The sequence below is a fragment of the Manacus candei genome, unplaced genomic scaffold (genome assembly GCF_025592945.1).
Source record: "Manacus candei isolate 608988 ecotype Guabito, Panama unplaced genomic scaffold, ASM2559294v1 h1tg000023l, whole genome shotgun sequence".
Classification (NCBI taxonomy): domain Eukaryota; kingdom Metazoa; phylum Chordata; class Aves; order Passeriformes; family Pipridae; genus Manacus; species Manacus candei.
In genome coordinates this window covers 22,976,558-22,995,178 of record NW_026138071.1, presented here as the reverse complement: position 1 = coordinate 22,995,178, position 18,621 = coordinate 22,976,558, and positions in this window count along the sequence as shown.

Genomic DNA, 18,621 nt, shown 5'->3' with positions numbered 1-18,621 from the left:
AGCATGTGACTCCTTATTAAGTGCTGTCCAGCCCACATGATTCTATGAATATACCGTATACTGCATACAGTATGCCAATACGTTTCTTTATATATGTGGTTAATTAACATCTGTATTCTTTATTTATTTGACAGTTTTTATTTTTTGTACATGTTCACTTTTGAAGATGTCATTTTATCTAAGGAGAAGTAAGTTGGCATATAACTCTGGAATTTACCATGGTGTGTTTGTGTGCATCCATTTCTCCACTGTGCTGCTCTGCAGTCAAGATGGTTGTATGCCTCAGTTTCCAAATCCAGGTTTTGCTTATGAGGTGTTCTGGAGGTGAAAGGGATAGCTGAAGAAAGTTAGAATGCCAGTGGGTAAACTTCCCTGTTCAAGTATGCACTTCATGTCTGCAGTTTGCTCTGTGTCATAGGTCTGTATTAACAAATCAGTCACAGTCTCTGTTGTTCTGAAACGCTCAGCAAAATGTGAGCTGAAATGTCTACACTGCAGTCTCTTATCACTGTAAACATACCTAATTATTTTATCACTTGATTTGTGGAACAAAGCTTTATAGTAGAAACACCAGTAAAACAACTTTTTATACTATTAAAATGTTTGGTTTTTAAAAAAAAAAAATGTTTCTTGAACTGTATGGTACTGTTTCACTTACTGAAGTATCTTAAAGCAATGGAGTTCACAGCTTTGCTGTTAGGAATAAGAGATTGAATGTGTAGTTATATTTCCTCTTTCCTGTTGTGTGAGCTAGTAGTACGGACGTTTCTTAAGTTTGTAACATTAACCAGTGCCCTGGTTAGTATCTGAGTAGCTTTCATGAGACGTGTATGGAACTTGTTAAAGGACAGCTTATGGTTTGAACTGTACAGCTTGAGCAATAGAAGGTACCAAGCGACAAACCTTTAGAGATGCAGGAAACATTCAGTTTTCTCCAACATCTAACACCATCAAATGTTGTGTGGATCACAGAAGAAGCTCTTAAGCTTACTGGTCTCTTCAATTAAAGCAAGAGGAAGGAAGAAGAACTTGCTAAGCAGCACGCTGTTTCAGTCGAGTCCAGATTTTATTTTGTAAACACTAATGTATTAAATTTGCTATAAATTAAAGTATATAACAGTTATATTTTTGAGTTGTAAATACAGTACTTTGTGTCACGACCAGTTGGTTATCTCCAGAACAATATTTCAGTTTATAGTCCAACAGGCCATTTCAGTCTCAATAAGCTGGAAGCAACTTTTTTTACTGGTTTGCAGCTGTATGATTTGGATTTTTTTTAACCTGGGGGGGAGGTGGGAGGTACATTCCGAGATTGCACATACGTTTGGTAATAGCAAATATTCAAGCATTGGTCTTTCCATGACAAAGGTCTTGGTGGACTGCAACCTGGCTAGCCTCTGGAGTCGCAGGTAAAGGCTTGCCCTCATCTGCTCGTGAAGGGTTGCTAGATCCAGGGTACTCTGGATCAAAGGCCAGCCCTGCAAATGATGCCTGTTTTATTCACATGTTTATATTGTTGCTTACAAAATAAAATTCACCGTGAGAACTCTTTAGTTTCCCCAGGGTTTTTCCTTCTTTTCTTTTTTTTTTTTTTTTAATTGTATTTTCTAAAAGGAGATGTTAATTTTGGGGGGACAGGGGAGGAGGGAATACCTTGAACTGCAGCTCTCATTTGGAGGAAGCCTTTTCCTGCTCTTGTGGTTGAATCCTCATTTACCTTCTGTGCACAGCCTGCAGGGCTCAGTGGGCCCAGGCAAGAGGGAGGAACTAAAACCCTGGAAGGGTTTGGAGCACAGCACTTATACTGAGTGCCCTCCCCACCTTTCGTGTGTGCTCATATTTACACAAGATTGCAAACAGCCCAGATCTGCTAGGAGGGGATGCCAGGCATGTCAGTGGTCTTTGGGAATTGTCTAGCCTTAATTGCTGCTCTCCACAGTGTCCTGGTGATCCACCCTGTTTCAACTTGCTCTCTAAGCAGCAGCCCATATATCTGCTAAGACTGTTGGAGGGCAGAAACTGGATGAGAGATGGGGTCTAAAAAGAGAAGAGAAACAGAGCAGGGAGCAAAAACAGCAAAGAGAAGTGTGTGTGTACGGTGGGGAGCCCCTCTAAAAACCTTCAAAACATCAGGTTGCTGAGCTGATGCAGAAGTCTGGAGTGATTTGACACAGAGATGGGGGCAGAGTAAGAGTGATCTCCCTGCCTCCTCCCAGCCCAGAGGAGATTAAATGTGGGAAATCAGAACCAATGGCTCAATGTTTGCAGGCTTTTGCCTGTACTTCAGTGCAGTCTTGCCCTGTTCTGAGAGAGGAAAGAGGAGAGGGAAGGAGCCAAGCACTGTTGTGTTGAAGGTGCAAAGATGGGGCAGAACAGCCCCAAGATATTGATCTATCAGACTGCACACAAGGATAATCAGAAAACCTTTAGACATTTTTTTAACTTGACGTGGGCTGAGCAGTGACTGGCCAAAGTTCAGTAAGAACACAATGATGCTGGACAGGCACGGTGGTGCCAGAGCCCACTGGCTTGCCTCAGGCCCACTAGATACAGTGTCTCATCAAGTTGCTGTGGAGCTGAGTGCTGTGAGGTCCTTGGGTTGGAAGGTGCTGCTGGGTGGAACAACTTAGAGAAAGGTCCTTAATGTTTATGTGAAGTTGCAAGAAGTGCCTGTTTCTCATGCAGCCAGAAAAAGGTAATTTAATTTTTTATTGTTGGCTACCTCCCTAAAGCTCCTGTGTCTTTTTCTAAATAAGTAATTGATAAGAAGCTCAGCCAGGAAAGCCTTCATCCATGGCTGAACCTCTAGTCATGGCGATGCCTCTGCCCATGATGACAGCTGCAGAACTCATTTACTCCCCGTTCTCTTTTCAAAATCCAGAGAACTCATACACAACACCAGTATCAGACCTGGTGGAAGCATACTCCAGCAGCCCCTAGTTAAAGCATAAAGGGTTGTAACTGTGGCAAGTGGGGTTTGATAACACTTTGGCTTGGACCTGGGCTCCTGAGGCAGGATACCCTGCTCTGCTCCTTTCCTTGGGTGTAGAGCCATTTTCCAGCTAAACGAGCTGCAGCATCCCAGGCACCTCCATGCAGGCATCAGCCAAGCTGGGCTGTGGTTTTGGGGTGCCAGCTGGCAGAAGGAGTGGTGTGTGCCCCTCCCAAGCCTGTCCCACCGGGGCTAGGAAGGCTTGTGCTGTTCCCAGCCTTGAGCTGGGGTGCAACTGGGTCACAATGTGGAGCTTGCTGGCTGTCTCCTTAAGCAGGAAAATGAGGAGAAATGCCATGAGGCTCTTTTGTGCTGTACAGAAGGGTTGAAAAGATGTTGTGCTGCAGTGATTCAGTGGGGAAAGGATAAATCCCTCACATACACCTACACACCACCACGAGAAAGAACTCCGTGGGCAGAGAAGGAGCAGAACATGAAATATGAATTTCCTCGAGCTGCTCAGGAGGAATGGCTTTCCAGAGCCCTTCCCCCGGCGGCTCTCCTCTCCCACTGCCCTGCTGTGCTGCGATGAAGGCCGGCCCCTTTCAGGGAAGGCCCCCAGGTGGGGCTGCTTGCCCTGCCCTATCACCTGCACCTGCAGCCCCGGGGAAGGGCGAGTCCCCTCCACACGTGTTTTTGGGCTGTGGTTCTCACCCAAGGGGAGGGGTCGAGGCTGGCTGCCCACCACTGGGAGAGTTGGCTGTGCCAGCAGGCAACAGCTCCAGTGCTGAGGGAGACAGTGGAGGTGGCTGCCACTGTGGAAAAGCTTGGGAAGCCCTAATGTAGGCTACTTCCAAGTCCTTGGGTCATCAGATGGTGCCCTAGATACCTGCGCACCCCAAACCTGCCCCTTGGCCAGATTCCTGATGTTCCTGTCTCCCTGTTCTTTGAGTAAGTCCACAAAGAATACTGCTTTTGCCCATTTAACAAAATATTCAGAGGTCTTCAAAGCTCGTTGATTTGAGGTGTGCACTGTCTGTGACGGGCTCTGGAGGGGCAGGGGCCATGTAGAGCCTGGGGCACATATTGAGGATGGAGGCTCCTCCCAGAGGAGCTATGGCCTCAAAGATAGTCATTGCTGGTTTGGGTAGATTTAATTTAAATTGCAAGAGGTTTTATTCAATTTTATTTGCTTTCTTATTTTATATTACTTCTCAGTAAATTTGAAATTCTCCTATGTCTTTGGAGCATATGTGGATGCATTTAATTTCCTATTACCTTGGGGATTTCAGACAGCTTCATTCTCAGGGCTATTTAGAAAATTATTTAATCACCTTGGAAAATCCTATGTAGCCAAAAAATCTTGTATTTACTTATTACTCAGTTGTAAATTTGTGGTGCAAAACATAGCAGTACTGGGTTGTAAAACTGCACATAAGCCTTCATTGAAATCCAGTGCCAAAAAAAAAAAAAACAAACCAAAACTAAAAACCACATTAACTCTCTGCATGCAGTGACACGAATGCTGATGATTTTTTTTCATCAGAAGGTTGGGCAGGAATTTCCGAGGTTTCTGCGGAGCAGAGTAACCCCGCAGACACAGGGTAGCTCGTTGTGACACACCGAATTAGGATGTGATCATATTTACGCATTTTGAAACCCCGTAATGACTCATTCCTATGCCGTTAGAAGTTTGCACTTCGTAAATGTGTCTTTGACTGCTGCGAAGGGGCCATGTGAACGCCCACGGGACCTGGGGAAGGCAGCCCTTCCTCCCGCCGCCTCCGGCAGGCAGGACACAGAGGCAGGGATGCTGTCTGGTGGTAGGTGGCTGCCTGCGACCTCAGGTCTCCTCCCACTGGTCCCCAAAAAGAGATTTGCATGGACACAAAGCTGCTATAAGAGGGGCCCTCAGCTTCAGCATCGCCATACAAAGAGGTGTGAACTGGTCCCTCCCTTAATACAGAAATACTTGGGGACACATTCTTATGTTTCACAGGGACCTGTGGAAGTCTCCCATCTCTGTTTTGGCACCGCAGTTTACTGGACCCAGCACATATATAGGAACCGCCCTATTTTTAAGGGACAAAGTCTAGCTTTTTCCCCCCGCACACGAAGTGAAGCTGCCCGGGTGTCTGGTGACCCCACCGCTGAGCCTGGGAGGGGGCACAGCCGCAGCCCAGGGGGTGACGTGGCCGAGGGCTCCCGCTGGTTTTGGTGGAGCAGTGTCAGCCTGACGCCCACGCGGCAGCCTCGGGATCCGCCTCGCGCTCATTGAGGAGCCGCAGCTTCGCTGCCGCGCACAGACTGAGCTCAGCAGCATCCCTCCCGAATCTCCCCTCCCGAATCTCCCCTCCCGAATCTCCCCTCCCTGGCTCGCTTCCAGCCGCTCCGCGTGCGCCCGGTTATTACTGTAGCACCCAGCATGTTTAACTTCATATTCATCTCTCTTGCACATACCGGCCCACTCACGTATTAGATCTGAATCTCTCCACCCCCCCCCCCTTTTTTTTTTTTTTGCTTGTTGCTCGACAAAGCGGTGAGGCACGACACGCCGCGTGTTGTGACATATCCTGACAGGTCTCGGCGGCATGGCGTGGTACGACACGGAGCAGATGTCTCTGCTGCACCCTCCTGCCTCGCTGGCCGGACACACTGGCTCCCACCTTCGGGGAAGCAGAGGAGGGTACTGGATGCTGTGGGTGATGATGGCACCAAAGGCCTCTTGGCTTTTAACGTACCCCTTGCCAAAGCAGGGAGAGAAGCAGGGAAAACCGCAGCCACTGGGTGTGCCCAGAGCCTTGCTTTTCATTCTCACAGGCGGTGGTGGCCACGTTGGATGAAGGTGACTGCGTAGGACCGGTCGGGGCCGTGTTGGGTTCCCTACTGTGTTGATAGCTCTGAGAGGTGAAAGGCAAGAAATAGTGTGAATGCAGAGCTTTCAAAGGGTTTTGGTGTGTTAAGCACGTGGCCAGCTTTAAAGAGCCATCACTGTACTTCTCAGAAGGGTAAGCAAAGCTTTTGAAGCTTGATAGGAGCAACGAATTGCAAAGGGGAAGGAGAGTGGAGCTATCTTGCCGAGGAGCTGCCATGAGCAGCTGGGGAAGGCAGCACCAGTGCGTGGCTGCAGGGGGCTGGGGGCAGCTCTGTGGCTGGATTTGCCTCTGTTTTGCATCTTCTGAAATCTCGTTATTTGATTTGCTGATTTTCCTCTTCTGAAGTGACCTACTCAAAAGGCTAAAGAGTGCTTCTGCTGGCTGGTGGAGTCTGGATTTTATTTAAATCTTCATAGGAAAAAAGTTGGAATAATATTCAAAGTGGCTATTCTAAAGTATATATCCACTGCAGTAGATCCCTGATGTAGCTGTGGATGTTTTAATTACGAGATAGAGGAGAATTCATGTCAGTGCTTGAAACCAAGTTTAAATCTCATCCTCATGAAAACACCTTTCTCTTGGTATCTGAAACACTAATCTCTTGGATGCCCACGGAGTGGGGTCCCATCTCACTGCCCAAAGTCTGTTGGTCTCTTCCCTCAAATAGAGCTGAGCTGGCCTGGAGAGCAGTGGACACCATGGAAATTGCCTTGCTGGCTCTGCACTCTCTGCAGCTGTTTCATTCCATCCTTTGCTGTGCCCAGCAGTGGCCAGACAGTACTGGGTCTCAGGCTGGACAATTGTTGAGATGGATTGGGTTTTTCTCCTATTTGTATGCAACTGGGGGAATTCAAAGAGGATTGATGTGAACTCCACAGCCAAGACAGAGACAGTGGTGGCAAGCCGGCATTGGGTGCAGGGAGGAAAAAACCTGCAAACCAAACTGAAAGGCTTTTAATTAAAACAAAAGATTAGATCAACGAGGTATTACAACAGGTGGTTAAATCCTGCGGCTAAACAGTCCCTGCTTTGTTCTCCGAGTCTGATGCACGAAGAGAAACTTTCTACAGGGCAAACAAGGGATTCTGAATACGTGGCATTAAAAGTTTATTACCGGTAACACAGCAAAACTGGCACCCGCCAGCTTCCACAGGGAGAGAGCAGAGACATGTAAATGCACGGCTCACATCAACAGGGCCTCTCGAACAGTGTCAAAAGTTTGCGTTCCCATGGGATGGAAAGAGACTGATTTGTTTTGCTCCTTTTGCTGTGGCTGTGCTGGAGCTGCTGGTACCCCTGTGCTCCCAGGAGGTGTGTGCTGCTGGCGGGGGACACTGGGGGATGTGGGTCTGACATTGCCCTGTTTCCCTGTGTCCTGTCCCTGGCTGGCAGTGAGGATGTCACGGCCATCGGTCCCCCTGCCATACACCCTCTTTGTTAAATTAATGTGAAGTGTTTTGCTGCTCATGGGCTGTGGTGTTTGCAAAGCACTTTGATATGTGTGTTGTTGGCAGGGGGTCTGGGCAGTTCTGCAGCCACGCTGGGGAAGAGGTTGGATGTGTCACCTACTTCTGCTGGCCCTGCTCCTGACCCTGTGAGGTGCTGCTAAACTGCCTACCAGAAGTGCCTTGTTTTATGTGGATGAGCTACATCTTGATTTTCAGAACTGTTGAGCTGCATTTCAGTCTTCTAGTCTGGCACACTTAAACCTCAGGATGTGGATCTGATAGAATGAGCCCAGAGTAGGGCTGTGAAAGTGATCAGAAGACTGAACCACGTCTCTCACTGAGAAAGCTGGGGTTCAGCCTGTAGAAGAGGAGGCTTTGTAGCAGCCTTTCAGTATCTAAATGGGCCTACAAGAGAGGCAGAGAGCGACTTTTGACAAGGGCGTAGTGACAGGACAAGGGGGAATGGCTTCAAACTGACAGAGGACAGGTTTAGATTAGATATTAGGAAGAAATTCTTCACTATGAGAGGGGTGAGATGCTGGCACAGGTTGCTCAGAGAAGCTGTGGCTGCCCCATCCCTGGCAATACTCAAGGCCAGGTTGGATGGAGCTCTGAGCAACTTGGTCTAGTGGAAGGTGTCCCTGCCCATGGCAGGGGGGTTGGAACAAGATGACCTTTAAGGTCCCTTCCAACTCAAGCCATTCTGATTCTATGATATACCTAGAGGGAGAGGTGATGATGATGATGAGCTGTGTGCACCCAATGGTAGATGCATCCAGTCTTACAACCATCCATGTAAGCATCCCCTACAGCTTGTTGCTTTTCAAAGCTGCAGATAAGAAGTCTCCTGAATCATGCTGGACAATGTGCTCTGCATAACAGAAGATGCCTGGGCCATTACCATGCTTCCCCTTGACCATGGGCTGGCAGTAGGTTGGTACCCTCCTGAAGGACCTGTCCAGATCACATCCTCCCCATTCCAGAGCTGCTGCAGAGCACAAGTACCTGCCGTGGCAAACACAGATAGGGCGAGGGCAGGTGATCCACAGGGTGTTGACAGCTCCAGGGGATGTTGCCAGTGCAACAGGGACATGCCCTCACTGCAGCTAAGCAGCACAGACCAGCCTGAAGGCATTCCTAACACTGCTTGTGAGTCCTCCTCCAGTGGTGCCTGAGCATCAGGACTTTGGAAAACAGGTGAATGTTCTGCCTGCTCTCACAAACACAAATGATACCAGGAGAAAATATCACTATTCGGAACTGTTAAAATTTTCCTTTTAGTTAAGCCCAGAGGGGAAAAAAAAAGGAAAAAGAGACCCACCACTGAACTGTTTTGTTCCTTTGCTCTACAGTCTGCATTCAACAGAATTTGGAGGAATGTCTGTCTTTCCAAAAGGCAACCTTTCATCAGAGAAAAGTCCAAAACAAAACCCTCATTCAAATGTTCCAGAGGGAAGAATTGGATTAGCTATGGCTGTGTATTGAGGAGAAAAAACCCTGAGCTATCATCTGATGCTTTTAAAGTGTTAGCTCAGACACCATTTAAGGAGGCAGGTAAGTATGGCAGGTCTCATAGCAGAGATGCAGCTCTCCTATAGAGTGGGTACCAGCAGGCACAGACTCAGCCTGGAGTGTAGCTGCCAGTGCAGGAACCCTGAGAAGTGGTGCCGTTCCGAGGCTCGGCACCGCCTGCTAGTTTTTGCAGGATGAGGAAAGCAGTCTCGCCTGACCTGGGGGCTCCTTCCCTCTGGGAGAGGACAGATGGTCTCCCGGTGAAGGTGTGGGACTGGAAACTGGGAGCTCTGGATGCCTTTCCCGGCTACATCAGAAACTTGCTATGTGGCACCACCTACTTCTGCGCCCACGTTTCCTCCTACTCCTTCCCTCTCGCTCGCCGCTTTTTCCAGACCTTTCACCTCGCTGCTGGAATGTGTTTTTTCCTTTTGCAGAGTGCTTTTCGCAGACTCAAAACCCTCCTGGCGTGCTGTCACCAGTACCTGGACAACACACCCACTCCTGCCCAGGCTTCTACCGCCCCCTCGCCCTTCCCATCAATCCCTCCCTTCCCCTTGCAGAGCTGCTGCTGTTTGGTGTCTCCTCCAGACACTGCTTGTGGCCAGAACTTTTCCTTGCTCTACTTTTGGAGCATCAGTACCAGTTTTCTGTAGTTGGTGTATTTGTGGGCATGGTGATGTGGGTGCCAAGGGCAGGGCTGGCAGCAGGCAGGCTGTAACCCCCACTTGGGCAAGCCTGCTGGCAGGAGTGCTGGGAAACCTATGGAAGTGACTCATGGCTGAGCAACCTGACTCAGCTTATGCATTTTCTGCTCTGGACTGAACAAAACCCTCAGAGCTGTGTCCTGCTCATCTTCTTGGCTGTGTTTGTTCCAAGGCTCTGGGTTTTGTTGTGGTTTGCTGCTTCACGGTGATGTTCCCCGTTTTTGGCTGGAAGTGTGTGCTTTGTGGAACAGTCACTGCCTAGCTAATAAGCCTGGGGCACAGGTTTGTTATTCCTCAAAGATAATTTCTGTGACATGACATTGTACCTCCCCTTCCCAAGGGCTTCACTTTCCATGTTCTATCCAGGCTGTGGCTGTCAATGTCAATTGATTTTAACTGACTAATCACAACATGTATGTTTATTTATTGCTGCCTCAAAAGGATGAGATGCCCACTCCAAAGTCAAAACACCTACACGATTTCTAAAGTCAGGTCCAGCCCAGGCTGCCTGACATGTGTTGCTGCTCCTGGTCACCAGGAGGACGGATCAAGGTGACGAGCCAAGGTTAGCCGTGCCCAAGTGTCAGTGGTGTCAAACCCTTCAGCAGCATCCTGCATGGTTGCTGTCACAGCTCACCACCCACAGTGAGCACCAGGGGCAGCTTGGGCCTCCACTGGAGGCACAGCCATCATTTCAGTGCTGTTCCCACTTGGGATGAAATTTGGGATGAGACTCGGGCTCGCTCCTGCTCCAACCCGTGTTGATGCAGCTCGTGTGCCTTAGAGAGCTCTGTCCTGGCAGCCCCGTCCCTCGAGGTCCCACTCACTCAGTTTCTGCCTTGGGCACGCACAGCAGTGACTCCATCCCCTCAAATCCTGGCAGAAGCCTCCCTGGATGGAGGGAGCATAGCTCTGCTGGGGCACAGCAGTTGCCCAGTTAGTTTGGTATTGTAGTGGTGGAGTGTGGAAATGCAGTAGATGCCGTAGTCCTTGTCTTCAGCCAGGCTTTTGATGGGGTCCTACTTGGCAGACTCATAAAGGAGGTGGCAGGATCTGGATGCAAATGCCCAGCAGGTCTGAGAATGCAAGAGGTCCACTCCAAGCAGGAACATGCTTAAGAATGGAGACCAGAAGCATTTGCTAGGACCACTGACCCTTCCTCCAAAACACAAGGGTGAGGAAAACTGGCTGATCTAGTCTGAGAGAAAAGCTGGGGATGAGGGAAAGAAGTGATGCCATCAGGATAAGGGGATGCCAGGATACAACCCTTGAACCTACAGCTCACAGCTTTGGTTTTTCTGGAGTAACCCAAAGGTGGGACGAACCTGGTGGTGCTGAGTGTCAGTGAGGTCTGACACTGGTGGCATCCCCACACACTGCAGAAGAGCACGGAGAACTTGGGAATGTGTGGCAGAGCAAAAGGTGAGCCACAGGACTGGTTGAAAATATCTTTACTTTTCATAACCCAGTAATCCGTCTTACATGTAAATTAGGTGTCTGACGTGTTCCCACCACCATCAGCAGGATTTTAATCTGCCTGCAAAAAAGGGAGCTGGGTAGAAACCTTGTGTTACTGAATAATCGCGCAAGAGGAGAGAATATAAGAACTAATTAAATTAAATCGTGTTTAATACTTGGCTCAGGGTTAGGATGGTAATAAAAGAAGGGAAACTGTTTCCTTGTTGTAATATGGCAGAGCATTAATTAAAAAAAAAAAAAGGCACAAAATGGTTGTGATGCCAAGCTGCACTAATATCCAGCTGTTGTGCTTTGCATCTGCTGGAGTGCTGAAACAGTCCTTTAAAATATGCAGCTCTGAGTTTGCATAAATAAAAGCAATGATCAAGGCTGAGGGATGGCAAACCAAAGGGAAAGCAGAGATGCTCTGCAGTGGAGGGGCAGGAGGCAGAGTTTCTTGAGGACCTCCAGAGGAGAACACAAACTTCTGGTCTGTCAGACCTCTCCTGCTGCTGCTGCAGCCTTCAGCAAGGAAACATTTCTGCACAGCAGAGCTGCTGGGGCTTTTTCTTACCCTGTTCAGCAAAAGAGATGGTCTGTACAGCTGATGAGAAAACCAAGGGAATGTTGTTTCATTCCTACACTTGTAATCTTATAGTCTAGAAATTGAAGATTCAGGAATGTCTTTTTAAAACTTTATACAATTCATACACAAACGTTTTCATCAAAATATTTTTATAATTTATTTTGCCATTTTAATTTATAAATGTATTGTAAATTTTAAGGAAAAGCTTAGAATATTTATCTTGGACCTTCTTGATGAGACTGAAACGTTCCTTTGAAATGTTCTGGATTCAATAAATCTTTTTTTTTTTCCATGGAGGTCTGCTGGCTCAGAAAGACTTCAGCAAATTTGTGTGGAAATACATTGTTATACGAATTAGGCATTAGCAGACATTATTTGAAGATGATGTTTTGGAAAGCCAATACATGACAGACATATAAAGTTCATTGGATTTCAGTATTATTATGGAATGTCACAAAGGAAAATAATCTATAGCTGCTGAATTAGAACAAACCCGAATATTTTCAGTTTTTCCTAAATTGGAATATTGGAACTTTGGAGGTTTTTTGGGTTTTTTTTTGGTTTTGGGGTTTTTTTAGAATTTTAGACTTTTTTTGAGGAAAATTTGGTTAGTGTGTGCATATGTTTTGCCATTCCAATTTTCCATGTCATCCCTGTAGAGGCAGTGTGTTAAGTGCCTTACAATTACTGACACATCATAGTATGACGTAAGAGCTTCAGCTACTCGTGTTTTTTATTTTTTAATTAAGAGTGGTTTGGCTTGATACTGATTAATCTCCCTTGCCTTTGTCTCTAGATCAAAGTGGCTCATGTTCATGTTGTAACGAAATGGTTTGATGGCTTTACTGGGGCACAAACAGGAGCCCCTTTGATCTAGAACAAAGAAAAGATGTCTCAAACAGTACCAGATAACAGCTGCTCTTTGTGATTGTAATGGCACATAAAAGGAGAATATTTCAACTATTATTCCTGTCATAATATGACATGATTCAGTAACTACTTCTGACATGTAATTTAATAGGTAAAAATAATATTATTAGAAGGAAACTCCATAAAATAAGAATTATTTTTTTTTCACGGAGAATCCTTCTTTTATGAAGTGGCAGTTTTCATCAATGCGCATGTTTCATCAACAACTGAATTCTGTTGCAAGTGCCTTTGTGATGGAAAATATTTAGTTTGACCAGAAATTAAGAAACAGATGTTATTAGCTTGGGGCCCTCGGTGTGCAGCCTCCTGGGATGGAGAGATGTTCTTGCAGATGTGCCCTGTGCCAGGAGGCAGGACGAGCTTTGCTCTGCTGGGACCAGGAGCAGGATGCTGACCACCATTGAAAAGTGGGGAAGCTGCAGAATTTCTTCCCAACAGAGGCTGACTTGCTCAGGCTTTTTCCCAAGTTGAGTGCAAACAGCCCTTGTGGTCTCAGTGTGTGACTTTGTGACCTCACTTCACGGCTCTGAGTAACATCTCACTGTTTGGCAGAGAGCTGATGTGGAAGCTTAGCCCTGGGGTTTCTCTGTCCTCCCTCCAAACTCAAGGACTCTGCTTTGCTGACAGCCATGGTGTTGTATGGCCATGACACATCCAACATCCCCCCTCATCCCTGGCAGGTGCCAGGGTGGGCAGGGACCAAATGTGGCCCTTTCCCATGCCCTACAGCATCCCGGTCCTGCAACCTACCCACCAACATACCTGGAGGCACAGGCAGGACCAAGGAAGCTTTCTGGGATTAGGGGAAAGAGCCAGAAGTCACAGTCTGCTCCAAACCAGCAGGCAAGGTTTGCTGGAACTCCAGGAACTCCAGGTCTGCAGGGTTTCTGGCCAGCCTTATCTGCAGGTGCTCCAGTGAGGAGCAGCAAACAAAAACTTAATTATTTTGTGTATGTAAATTGTCTCCTGAAACAGGCATTTGGCAACCCTAATGGTTTCCTGCATGCCGGGGTGTAGCCAGGCACTAAAATAAGTTAGGCTGTAGGAGGGGTGGGAGGTGGGAGATAGGGAAAACTCTTTTTATATTACTCCCCTTGCTATATTAAGAGGCACTGTTCCCTTTCCTGGCTTGAGAAAAAGCTCTCCCTCGCCTTGCAGACAGTCTCCCATCCTCATTTAACTGCTCAGAAGCCAGGATTTAGAGATCCTTGTCCTTGGCATTGCCACTTGCATCCCTACAGGGATGTAAGGAGGTCCTAGCCAAGCCTGGCTGCAGGGAAAGGTTGTGGTAGTGCTGTTAGCTGACACCAGGGTTTGGGGTCTACCCTGTGTCCTGACTTGGTGGCCTGAGTCCTGGCAGGTAGAGAAAATATGGGGAGCTGGGCATTAGAGGGAGGTCCTGCTCCTCCTAGAGGAGGGTGGGGTGGCCAAGAGGGTTGCTTTTTGCTTTTCTTCCTTTTTTTTTTTCCTTTTTCTTTCCCCCCACAAAGCTTGCAGCTGGGTGTTGCTGGGGGTGAGGCTGACAGGGGGTGGATGACCTCGGGTGCACGTGTTTTAAATCATGGCGCTGAGCCCAGAGCTTTTTGGAAGGGTGCCTCCTTAGTATTGTGGAAATCCAGGGAAATAAATAACAAATAATTGATTTTGACACTCAGTCTCTGCTCATGGCTAGCTACTATTGGTGAACTTCATCCCATAACAACGACAGTTTGCAACCTCTTCAGGCCCTCTTTAACGCCCGTCCTTAGAAATGAATCAATAAGATGTTTAATCCGTGACCTCCCTGTATCTCTAGAGGTGTATCTGCTGGGCTGACATGACTTCTTGCCTCCCTGGCAGCCCGGCGCTGCTGGAAGCCGACAGAAGTGAGGAAGAATTGAGAGCAGGCTGTTTTCTTCCTGGAATGAGTGGGAGTAGGGAGTGGGTGATGCTGCTCCCCCGCTTGTCACGGCTGTTGTTTTCCGCTCGAGTGAGGGAAAGAGATGCAGACGTGGAGGAAGCTGGATTCCACCAAACTGTTGTTTCTCCCCCGCCCCCTCAAAGGCCAAACCCATCCCAATCCATCATGCTGCTCAGAGTAGTAATTAACGAGTGTTACAGCTCAAAGAGAAAAGTCAGGTGAAAAGTGGAGCAGGAACAGTGACAGCCCTGGGTGTCCATGCAGAGCCTGGCATGTTTGGCATGGCTGGCTGGGAGCTGGGGACCCCCAGGCTCCTCACTGCAGAGGTGACAGGATCAGAGGCTGTGCGTGGGGTCAGGGAATGCTGGATAACACCCTGCCCCAAAGCATTCCACTGAATGTAAAGATTTATTGTCGTTTTTCCACAAAGACTAAATATTGAGTTTCAGTGAAGGTGACAGTATCTTTTAGTTCACCAGGGATTAGCATAAAAAGCAAGTCAGGGGAGTGATCCCATGGGGTCATGTGCCTATTCATTCACCCTACTCAGGAACATTGATGTTTGTGGGGTAAAGTCCTGAACAGAGCAGCTGAAATTGCACTCTTTGTCTAGATATCACTATTAACATCTACCTGTAATGACAGTGTCTTCATTCCTACACAAATATATTTCTGTGGAGAAAATGCAGAGGGTTCCTGCAGGAAGAACTGTGTGGCTTGTGAGCCAGTTGCTCAGCCAGAGCCAGGCTCCAAATTCCACAAATGCCCTCCTTTCCTTCAGTAGTGCAAAGGGAATAAAATGTGAGGGTCAGGGGGCTCTGCAGTTCATCCTTGTACCAGGATGTAGTGGGAATCCTCTCCTCTGGGGTAGGGATGTTGTGCTGATAACAGGACTGCGAGGAGGAGGAGGGAGCAGGATGCTCTGACTCTTCCCCGTGGAAGTGACAGCTCTTTGTCGGGGCTGTCTGCTACGATACATCACACCTGGGGCTGGTGTACACACAGTCCCTGTAAAATGATGGTAAACTTCCAGGAGTGCAGGAAACACATTAAGGAGCTTCAATCAAGACTCAGTAATGACAAATTAACTTTGTAAAACAGGGCTTTTCCAATGAGCTGATTCCTCAGTGGTGTTTAGGGAATTTCCCCTTTGTGTCTCATTGTGTAAATGCTGATTTACTCAGGAAACCCAATGCATATTTTATAGCCTAATAAGCATTGTATTGACTTTGAAGACTAATTCCAGAAATGATCCATTCCCATTATTGGAACAAGACCCCACAAATTTTTCACCATAGGGACCATGTTTACCTTGCGTTTCATATAAGAACAAGGTGTCCTGTAGAGCCTCCAATACTGGGAGACAACTGCTCTGTTTTTTTTCAACAGAAGTGTTTCTACAGGTAGCAAGTAAGCCATTTGTTAGCCGTTACATCTATGTAAGTGTCATCCTGTATTTTATTCCCTTTTTCTTCCTCCTTTCCTCACTCACTCACTTTTTTTTAAGCTCTTTAGAAACAGCTCTCGATGCTATATGGGGCCCCAGTCTGACAGTGTGACTATTGAGTACGTCCAAGATTTCTTCCTGCAATATCAGGTGTGCTTTGCGGATTAGACAGCAGAGTCCTCACCAGACGCCTTTGCTGTAAAGCCTCATGAAATCTGCTCTGATAGGGGCAGGCGATCCCCACACAGAGCCTGCTGACAGGGCTGCCTGCCTTGTGATGCTCAGCTTTATTTTTGGAGCACTTGGAGTCTTGAATGTGTTAGCTTCTGAGATGCCATTTTCCTTTCTCCCAAAATAAATTCACAGTCTTTGTGGTTGAGGGCAAAAATGACAGGTTTTTATTTTTCTTTCCATTGTTAATCAGAAAGCAGAGTAACTATCCTTTAAGGTTAGTCTTTATATTTATTTCAAAGAACACAAAGCGCGAGGTCCTTTTTGATTCGCAGATCACCTTAGATTCCTGTTTGCCATTCCTCCACCACCCTTTTGGTCCTTGGCGAAAGGAACCAAAATTCAGTGACTTTTTTTTTTTTTTTTTTTTTTAACGTTTAGCTCCAAGCTGAAATCAAAGAGGTGGTGCTGGTACAGCTGGGAGTGGCAGCAGCTGGCCCCTGTTTCGCAAGGGCCATGCTGATTACATTTCCTGTGGGCAGGGTAGGATGCAGCCTTTCCCTCCTTAGGCTCCCACTTCAGGGTCTCTGCTAAAATTTCTCTTTCAAAATGAAGGCAGAAAGCATATTTGAACAGTTTCTATGTTTTAACCTCTTTTATTCTTTGCTCTGTTGAGGACTTTCCTTGGGAAAGATGGAGAAAGGAGGATATAAGAGGATGGATGCTACCACAGTCGCTCAGGTGAGATTAAAGCCTACCTTTCTGTTACTGGAAGTTGTCAGCAGAAGGTGAAGGTGGGTGACACTGGCTTTTACTTTGTTGCTTTTGTGAGCTTTGCCTTTGTGAGGCTGATCTTCAGGTCAGCAGGACATCAGCAGTCCTGTAATGCCAACTCGGGCTCTGTTTGTGGCAGAGGGTACCTAGCAAAGAGAGTTGTTCTCCAAGTTGAAAATCCACCTAATTTATTGTAGGCACAGCTGGGTTGTGAACCGTGTCTACAGGAGGTGTCACAGGTTTTCTCACTGTTGGAACTTGATGGGAAGTAAGAAGTTATGTGAAACTTAGGGACGTGGTTTCCTGGTGGACTTGGCAGTGTTAGGTTTATGGTTGGACTCAGTGACTGTAAGGGCCATTTCCAACTTAAACGATTCTATGATTCTAAGATAGGAGGGAGCATTCAGATATAGAAGAGGTGAGTTAAAATCCCAAATGGTGCCTGCAGTGGGGTTTAACCTAAAGGACTGACTCAGTGTGGCTGTGCACAGACCGATGGAGGTGTTTAACTTGGGAGTGCGTGATCAGGCTTGCTCTAATCAGGTTTACTGGTGCTGGGGCACAAACCTTTCTTTTGTCTTTGTTTTTTTTTGGAAACAGGATTAATTTATCTTAATTAAATAGACTAGGACCACATTCAAAGTGAAACTAGTGATTTTCTCAAGCTAAATAAATGTTTGATAAAGGGTTTGGGCTGGTTAACAAGGCAGTGGCTGGAGGAATGCAGGGAGCTGGTGGTGGAGGGACAGCCATAAGCCCCATCCCTGCACCAGGTGTCTATGGGCTGCCTCCCCTCTGCAGGGCGATGCTCTGGCTCTTATGGCCTGGGACTTCTCAACAGGTGTATTTTTGCTTCTCTGAATTGATTTAATTCCTGCTGCGAGTGGAGGCAGCAGGGCTCACGCTTACGTGCCTGTGTTGGTAAAGGCTGCATTGGTTGTGTTTCTGCACTCTGTACCAACGTCATTCCTTGACACACAGCTTTCTCCCTGTGCCATAGTGAGTGGGAACAAATGTTCCCCCATTCAGACACAGCCAAGGTGCTTTCAGCAGCTCTGAATGGAGAGGGAGGGCTCGTGGTGAGAGTGGTCGAGTGCCAAGAAGCGACACAGAGGCAAGGCTGAAAATGGATTTTCAAAGGCCACAAAGTTGTGAGTCTCCACCACAGGGAAACAAATACCAAGGGAGGTTCAGCACCAAGCCCCAACAATATGCATTTTGATCACAAATAAAATTGGCAAAGAAAGGATATTTAAACCAAAAAAATTGATAAATAAACAGGGAGTGTTGTGCAAGACCCTTGGAAGGCTCTGAATTTGAACATTCGCCCTGGCTTGCTCTGAACCTCTGCTCCAACAGGCAAACACCCACCTCTGTGCCTGCCCACACACATGGCTGTCATGTTACTTCCACCTCCTGCATCCCTGGTAGCCTGGGATGCAGTAGATGATTAATGCCGGCAGAGCAGGCATGCGAGTAGTATTTGTCTCAATCTTAAATAAATAAGATGCATATGGAAATAACTGAATAAACAGCCACGTTTTAACTGCAGCTCTTCTGGGGTGTATAATTTAGAGCTGATGTGTTGGGAGTAATGGGGGAAATTAGGCAGTTTCCTCGTGTTTTTGTGATTCATTTTGATTCTACTAATATATTGCATATCATTTATGGACCTGCAAGACAAAAAATCTCCCTCTTGAGCCTTGGTTGCCTTACTGCTTCCCATCCCATTCAGAAGCACTGCAAGGGACTGGCAAGGGTGGTGTGTGCTGCTTTCTGAGTGTGATGCTCAGCAGTGCTGTTGGCCATCAATGCCCTAAAAATATTTGAGACTATTGAGACTTCAGTGGCTATATACCATCTATTTTCTTGGAGCCCCT